Raw genomic sequence first — 8,785 nt, 5'->3', positions numbered from 1 at the left:
TTAATATAATATAATTAATTACTGAAGAATATATTAACTCCGATCAAACTATAGTATTAATTGTATGACAAACTATTTAAATCAAATGATCAACAGTGAACGCGCTCGGAGCAAATTATGGAACACTTCATAGAATATTTACAGAGGAAGTATATTTGGTAGAGATCAAAATGTATTTAACAAAGTGTGATTGAATTTGATATTGCTCTCAGAAGAACCATCCTATAGTCAAATTGAAAAAAATGTTTATGCATTTTGAATCGTTTGTTTATATTTTTTACATAATATTAAGAGAGCCGCACTGAGTTGTCAATAACACCTTGTTTAAAACACCCATGATACAAATATTTAAAGGTAAAAGCGCTTGCTCAATTCGTCGGCCATCATTTATTTTTTGAAGTTTGTCTATTTTATAACATGATAAAAACATAACAAGGTAAAACCATTGAGAGGCAGTCTGACGTTTGCCAACAATATAATTTTAAAATCAAAACTCAAACTCACACACACATTCTCATTTTCAATCTCAAACAACAACAATTGTGAACAATTTAATTTTTTTATTTTCAATTTTATATGATTTTAAAATGTTGGCAAACGTCAGAACAAAATCATGGCCGACGAATTGAGGGAATGAATTTACCTTGTAATGTTTTTATCATGTTTTATAAAATTGAAATTTTGAGAGCAACTCAAATGCCAAATAAAAGTAAAACAAAAAACAAATAGATGAAAATATTGAAATTTTATTTATTATTTATGTATTTGTGAGATTGGAAATTTGAAAACATTTTTGTAATGTTAGCAAACTTCAAAAATGTTCAGGCTGCCTCTCAGCGGGTTTACCTTCAGATTTTTGTATCATGGATACACCTCGAGATATCACGAACAAGTTTTCCTTTGTTTATTTTTACTTAAAGTCCTTAAATATGTATCTTGATTTCTGTAGAATACGTATTCATTTTTTAACCTTTTTAAAAAAAGGGAGAACAGTCGGATCTACGTAACCAGAACGACCTGAATGAGCATTAAGGTCGGTTGTATTTTTTGCTCAAAATTACTTGTTATTATTCAGATACAGTTTAGCTACTATTTAGATTTCTCGACATACTTGTTCACATTACTGTTATTTATTATTTTTCTTATTAGTCGTTTATATGTTTAGGACTTACTGTGGGTGCTTTAAGATTCATTTTGTAAATATGTATGTACATATAAAAAACAATTGCGATATTTTATTTTATTTTAAATTATGAATTTTATTCGTGCAATTTTTTATGTTTAATAGTTTTGAGATTTTTTGGTTCTGTTGTATTCTTTTATTGCATATCTTTAACTCTTTTACTTTAAGTTATAATGTTAAAGATAAGCCTTCTGCCTTTGTCAAGCACTTTAGCTAGGTGCGAGAAATTTAGCATATGCGCGTAAGAGCATAGGGTAGGTATAGGGCTGTGCTGCCGCGATTCTCCAACATCTTGTCAAAGGAGAAAATATATTGGTGGCGGAATCCATCGTAGTCCGATTTTTCATAAAATCTAAAAAAAGCGATCACTGAATCTGAACTGCTATGAACGTGTGTATTCAAAGCAAGCACTGCGTTCGTAGCTACTCGAATTTAATAGCATTTTCGTAGATTTCACGGAAAATCGGACTACGATGGATTCTATGACAGCCTTGATTAGTTTGTGCCAATATAGCAACTCAGTTACCAGCTTTCAGTTGCTAGTTGCCATCGGTAATACCATTTCAGCCACTGGCCAACCAACTGAAGTTCGGTTGTCCTCCGTAATCGACCCATAAAATCGGAATCGAATATGCATGCACGTTCTGCAGAACGATAAATATTTTGTAAATGTGTGCTCTGTCCGCTAACGAATTCCAGCCATGTGTGAAATATCGTATGTGAAGCCTCCGTCTAACTTAACGATTGTCAAAGGCACGCCAGAAGATGTTTCATCATATGTTTTCGACCATCGTCTTCTTCGAGTAAGTTCATCGATTCCAAAAACTTTACAACCTCTATGTGCCAGCATCCCTTAGTGTTTTTGCCAATGACATGGCACTATTGCACTGTTAATAACCAAATTTAGCCGCAGTTGCATTCACACGTGATATAATAGCTATTGTCGGTATGTGGGAATGCCCAGGAGATGGCGTTTGTTCAGCTATCGAAATCATTACTCCGACGGCGGTGGGCAGTACTGCTGGAACATATTTACAACAGCGGTGGTTGTGGCGTTTTGTTCTGCAACAATAGCCTGCAATGATGAGATGTCATATAATGTCGATGAACAAAGATATAAAATTGAAAATGACTAACCTTATTCCCGGCCGATTGGGAGACCACCCTTGGTCACGACCAGAACGCATTTACCAAGAGGAAAAACCGCAGGGATTGCAGTAGTTCTTGCAATCACCGTTGATGATGCTGTGCTTGTAATTAATAGTCTGAAAAGGCAGAAAATTGCATTAGTCAAATGTTAAACACATCAAATAAATAAATTTCAATAATTTGTTTACCATTTCACAAACCGAATTACCAAGAAATAGAAACTCACCGCTTTGCGATACAGAAATAATAACCAACAGGGGTGCATTTTCTTGGTAAACAACAGAAGCGCTCAAAGCAATCTGATCCACAATATTAATTTCTGAAAAATAAGACTTGTAAAGAGTTTTTAAACATGATTATCACATTATCTAATTAGCGCACACTATCGAGTTTATTTCTAGTAGAATATAATTGTATTATCTCAGACTTTTTTTCAATGTTTTCTAATATTCGTTCTTTTGGAATGCAAAAGCAACCATGCGCTCAATTTCTTGTGGGGAAATTTGGCCCCCATAAAGGAATTTCACCACGAAACAGCTACAAAAACAAAAACCTTTTCTACTGGTTTACTGTGAGCCAAACAGTCTACCGAAGCGGACAAAGAAGCACTGAAGGAAGGAGAGCTAAGAATTCCAGCAACTGGCCTGCTTTCCCAAATCCAGGCTTGCTTCGCTGCTACCGGCGCAGCCGCTGCGCTGCTGAGCGGTCGTTAGTTAAGTGAACATCAACAAGCGGCTGCTTATCAGCGTTGCCGTTGTGGTCCAATTGGACCAAAATTGGTGGCTTCATTCTCCTTTGGTAGTTTGGTTGGTTTGATGAAGCTTTTGGTAGGCAAAAATGTTTTGAAAATTCAATCGAACTTAGCATTAAAATTTGTTCACTTTGCGTTTACATGTTGAAAACATTGCTTTCACTTTACTCGCATGTATAAGTTTTCTTTATGTTTTCTAAATTTTACTAAGCACACAATTTTCTAGAAACAAAAACTCACTTTCCAAAGCTATTATCGATAATCTGTTGAGATTGAACGAAAAATTGCCTATCGTCTTGAAAGAAAAATTGGTGATAGGCAATTTGCAAAGTGTGAGTGTATTGGTAGAAAAAGGGTGAGAGTATGCAAATTGAAACAAGATTTGGAATTTTGTTTTATTGAAATGCACAAAATGTCTGATTTTGTTTTTTTAAACATTAAAAATGTTTGATATGAATTGAATTAACCTCAAAGGTAATCACATTTTTACAAAAGTTTTTTTACGCAATACGTTAATTATTTTGTTTAAAAGCCCGAATTTGTATTGATTAACCTTAGAGATTGGCATGAATGGTTAACCAGCACTGTAAACAATATTATACTGCCAATTCGTGTAGCTAAAAACCCTGTACATCCAAGAAATCTCGTTTTAATAATGAACAAAGATTTGGTAGTTTGGTAATTGATTTGGTAGGCGTTTTTGCACCTAAAAATAGACTCAAGTGGCAACACTGCTGCTTATACGCTGAGTACAACTGAACAAAACGAGCCGGAGCGGTTGTGGATAGCTGTTGCCTTGCATGTGGCTGTTCTAAAGTGTTTTATCTACTCTGCCTTGGTGTTTTTTCTGCCGGTGACTGCGCGCCTTATAATCGTTCTCTGTGAGTACCACAGTGATTTATTGGTGAAAGGCAAGGCGCATCAATTACAGGTGATAGCGATAGAAGCTATGCTTCTTCTTATGAGCACGCTTGTGTCAAATTATCGTCTGTTTTGCTATATTTACATATCCGCGTACAGATACACATATACGTATATATATACCCTGCAAACAAATGCTCCCGAAATCTTTAAGAGTGTCGGGAATTTGTTACGATTCTTTTAGAAATCTGTAAAGAAAAACATATGAGGCGGTTGACAAGAACTAGTAAAGAAATTTCTGTACGATTTCTTAAAGAAAATTCTTAAAAAAATTGTGAAACCTTTCAGAATTCTATGAAATCCTGGTATGCAGGGTATACATATACACACGAATATGAATAGATAAAAAAGATGGTGATGACACAAGGAGTTCATACCAACGGTAAATGTTGTTTTTGTACGATTGCTACAACCTGTAGTTGTTGAATCATGGTTGAAAGGCAAAACAAAGAAAGTGAGGACATAAGTTAAGTGATAACCTGACTTAACAGTGCTGCCACCACGCGGAGATTAATTAGAATATTTTAATTTTAATTTAATTATTTTATTGTTGCATAGTTTTTACTTTTGCGGGTGTATATTTTTGCCATACTCCTTATGGTAAATTGTACATGATGCCGGCAGAATATAAAAAGTGTACTGCGAAACTGCTTCAAGTAGACGAAATGATATCATGTTCTGGTGGGTGTGGTTATAATTTTTGTGTGAAATGCAGTAACATAAAGAGACACGAGATAAAAATAATAACCGAAAATATTAATTTGAAATGGTTATGTAATCAATGCTCGTTGTCAGACACAAATACCAAGTTTATTGAGATTAAACATTTAATCAATAAATGTGAACAATCAAAAATGAAAGCTTCTGATGTGAAACAGATAGTTGAGCAAATATTTAGTAATAAATGTTCACAGATAAAAAGTAGCATTATAACAGATTTCAACTCATTTTTGGAGCATAATATTGAAGTAAAAATTAACGCTATGAAAAATGAGATCATAAGTGATGTGTCTAAAGAATTCCAAAAGAGTAATGAGCTGCTAAAGCATTTACGCGTAGCTAATGATAATAATACGAAAATGTCATATGCTCAAATTACCAAGGTTACGGAGAGCGCAAGTAAAATTGTTATTAAACCGAAAAATAAAAGCAAAAAAGCTAAGGAAACAAAGGAAGCCCTAAAAAAAGTAGTAGAGCCTACGGACGGCCTTGTAATGAAAGTGAAAGAAACAAAAAATAAGAGAGGGCATTGGAAATGAATACGAAGCACAGAAAACAAGAGAGAAAAATGAGATAAAAAAGATACTTAAAATAGTTGGTTTAACTGAAAAAATTGGAAATGATCGTCTCGTAGAATGCTTAACCAAGCAGAACGATGTGTGCTCTGGAAAAGAGTTCAAAGTTTTAAAGATGTATGATAATACAAATCGTAGGGAGGAAAGCTATATTACATTAGTAGAAACTGATGCAGTCACTTATGAAAATGTACTGAAACAAAAAAGAATTAATATCGAGAGGGACACTTGCGTTGTTTACGAACATCTAAATGTATTAAGATGCTATAAATGTCTGGGATATAAGCACAAAGCGATTGAATGTACCAATAAAATAGCATGTAGCAATTGTGCTGGAAATCACGATAGCAAAGAGTGTACCTCAACTATCGTTAAATGCGTAAACTGTAGCGAATTGGTTAAGAAAAAAGTTATTGAAGTCGATGTAAATCATTATGCTTTCAGTATAGATTATCCAGCATATAAAAAACATGCTAACACTCAAAGTAAAATGCGATTCTAGCAACGAACAAGTAATTTTTAGCAAAAAAAAACCGACTTCAACTCTCACATAAAAAAAAAAATATATATATATATATTTCATGATCCACATATCGGATCTTAACCAGATTAGTATGGGACCACCTCTGAGACACTACCTTTCCGGTGCAAAAATAATTATCTTAATCGGTTAACGTGGTCCAAAGTTATGCGGTAACATACAAAAAAAAAAAATATTCCTAGGAACTGATAACCTCCTCCTTTTTTGGAAGTCGGTCAAAAATAAATAATCTAAATTGTATTTATTTAAACATTAATAGTATCATCGCTAATAATTGTGAGCTAGAGTTTTTAATAGAAATTCAGAAGCCACATCCAAGAGTTACAGATAAAAACTTACAAACTTGTTCGTTGTAATTCGCATAGTAGACATACGGGCGGTATATTAGTATCAGTGTTGCCGCTTTAGCCCTTTGGTGGCTAGATTTAGCTACCACATCCTTTTGGCCACATAAATTTAAAATTGCCCCTAGCCCTTCTTTTAGCCCTTTTTAGAATTTAGTCATACTTGGCATGAAAAAGTTATATATGCTTAGCTTGTTTTTTTTGCATTTATGTAAGAGATGAATTTTTAAACTAAGAAAGACAGATATATATACATATATATATTGTATGTTCTGTTAACGATTTAACTATAGTTTAAAATAGATAAGTTCACGGCCCTGAATATGCTAAATTTGTTAAATTACCCATCAAGTCGATTGACCGTGTATGTTCTTGTGGTGTGATTGTACCAGCATGCTGGTGTCGTTAGTGGTGAAATTAGCTCAATTTTCTAAGTAAAAAGTATTTTTTGGCGGAAATTTCTTGCTCTATATGAGTCAAAGCCGTGTTTGTGGAAGATAACGTTCACGATATTGCAGTTGTGCATTACAAAAAAAACAATGTTTAACAAAATGCTAGAAAAATTATGAAATTTCGGCTCTAATCATTTCGATCTTTCCTCGACCTCGTTTGTAAAGAAATAAATATTGTACCAGCATGCTGGTAAGTTATATGCTTCGAGCCTGATGGTACAATCACTTGATGGAACCAGCAAGCTGGTGTCGTATATTTCCCCTTTTATACAAAAAGGTTTTTGGCTGGATAAAATATTAGCTTTTTTTCCAAAGTTCATTGTTTTTATATACCATTACTTATTGAAAATTTATACTTATATATGTATATGTGGGTAAACCATTTTAGCTTCCATTTTTAGCCACAACGACTTTTTTTAGCTCTTTTTTAGCCCTTTTATTAAAGGAATTTGGCTACCACTAAAAATTATGCGCGGCAACACTGATTAGTATACGTCAGTGGCAGTGTTGCCGCGCCGTCCCAAGAAAATGTATCACCGACCAACCCAAAAATGTATCCAAATGTATCCAATTTTCTTTTTTTACGTATCCATCTCATAATTTGTAAGAAAGCCAAACATTTTGAAGAAAAAGACATAATTTAACCCATCTTAAGGACTTGGAATACGTGTATATATATTTTGATATTTCTTTAAATCAAACACTTGTAATTTCAATTTATAAATTACATCTTTTATACATAAGTACTTTGCAAAGTAAGTATAAAAAATAGTAATTAATATGTTACATTTGTACCTGTATACTATGAAAAGTGTGTGTAAAACTACTACTGAAAAATATCTATTCTTCAACAGGAATCTGTATAAATATACATACGTATAAGATGTTCAGGATTCGATTTTGAACTTGAGATCTTTAAAATATACACATAAATATACACATGAAATGTTTAAAGTGACAAAAATTTTGAAATTAAAAATACATTTCCCACAAATAATAAACATTAGGGGCTTACATTTACTCTATTTTAAACATTTTATGTGTTATTTTGCGCTCTGCGACAAACTTGGTATGTTAAAGTAAACAGGCAGTGTTTAATTTTATTACACGGTGTGCAAATTTGCACACATTAAAAGAGGAAAATGGTTACCTTTCTTAATATGCGCAAATAAACAAAAAAAATTTAGAGTGTATTTAAAGTCTTTTCAGTAAAATTCATAAAAATTTCCTTAAATAAATCAAATTTAGTTTTTTAAACAGTGTATTTTAAACTACATTGAGATCTTCTTTCTTTTTATATTAACAAATGAAGATATGTGATATGAAAGAGATATATTTCATTTATATATATATATTAAGATCTTGCTTAAAGCATTTTTTTAGCTAACTAAACAATTGCGCCTAAAAGCTTAAACAGACGGCAGAGTTGATCGGGATTATTTGGGACTTAATCCGGATCAACTGCAGTTAATTCCCGAGTTGATCGGGATTAACTGGGACTTAATCCGGATTAACTGCAGTTAATTCCCGAGTTGATCCGGATCAACGCTGCCGTCTGTTAAAGCTCTTATTACACTGCTTTGGTGAGATCTCTTCATATGTTCATTGCTTCATTCACAAAAAATAAAATGCTCTAATTTCACGCTTAAGTAGCGATTTTTATAGCATTTAGAAAACGTAATTAATGAAAATCTATTTTTGAACGAAAAAAACTATAGAAAATATAAAATTTTGGCCTATTTAAAAAAGTATCCACATTTATACTGATAGGAAAAAATAAGTATCCCGCAAATATTCGTCTAAAAATGTATCCAATTGGATCTATTTAGATCCAAACGGCATCCCTGGTCAGTGGTGCACACGGGAGTATCCGGGAGCTACTCGGCTTTCACATACAAGTCGTGTGCAGTGTTGCCATTTTAGCCGTTATCCGGCTAGATTTAGACTGTTGCGATAGAGAAAGATTTTGCGGAAGATTTACGGGCCTTTACGCGTTGGCTACGGCGAGTACCGCAGACAATGGAACGATGAGCTGTATGAGCTTTACAACAATATGGACATAGTGCAGCGAATTAAAATACAGCGGCTCCGCTGGCTTGGTCATGTCGTTCGAATGGACACCGACGCTCCAGCTCTGAAAGTATTCAAC

General features: G+C 33.6%; 1 long non-coding RNA gene across 2 annotated transcripts; it reads right to left on the bottom strand.

Moving 5' to 3' along the window:
- Positions 1-1,280: 1,280 nt before the first annotated feature.
- LOC108373018 (uncharacterized) lies at positions 1,281-3,121 on the bottom strand. Of its 2 annotated transcripts, XR_001848919.1 has the most exons (4): positions 2,886-3,121; positions 2,521-2,651; positions 2,321-2,448; positions 1,281-2,258 (listed from the first exon to the last, which is right to left on the bottom strand). It is a non-coding gene; the product is annotated as an uncharacterized LOC108373018 (long non-coding RNA). The 2 variants fall into 2 exon arrangements; XR_001848918.1 differs by having other exon boundaries at positions 2,521-2,963.
- Between the last annotated feature and the right edge of the window lie 5,664 nt (positions 3,122-8,785).

The sequence above is a fragment of the Rhagoletis zephyria genome, unplaced genomic scaffold (assembly GCF_001687245.7).
Source record: "Rhagoletis zephyria isolate East Lansing unplaced genomic scaffold, Rhagoletis_zephyria_1.1 Rzeph_scaffold_06277, whole genome shotgun sequence".
Classification (NCBI taxonomy): domain Eukaryota; kingdom Metazoa; phylum Arthropoda; class Insecta; order Diptera; family Tephritidae; genus Rhagoletis; species Rhagoletis zephyria.
Note: the sequence above shows the minus strand (reverse complement) of the source record. Positions and strands in the feature narration are given on the sequence as shown.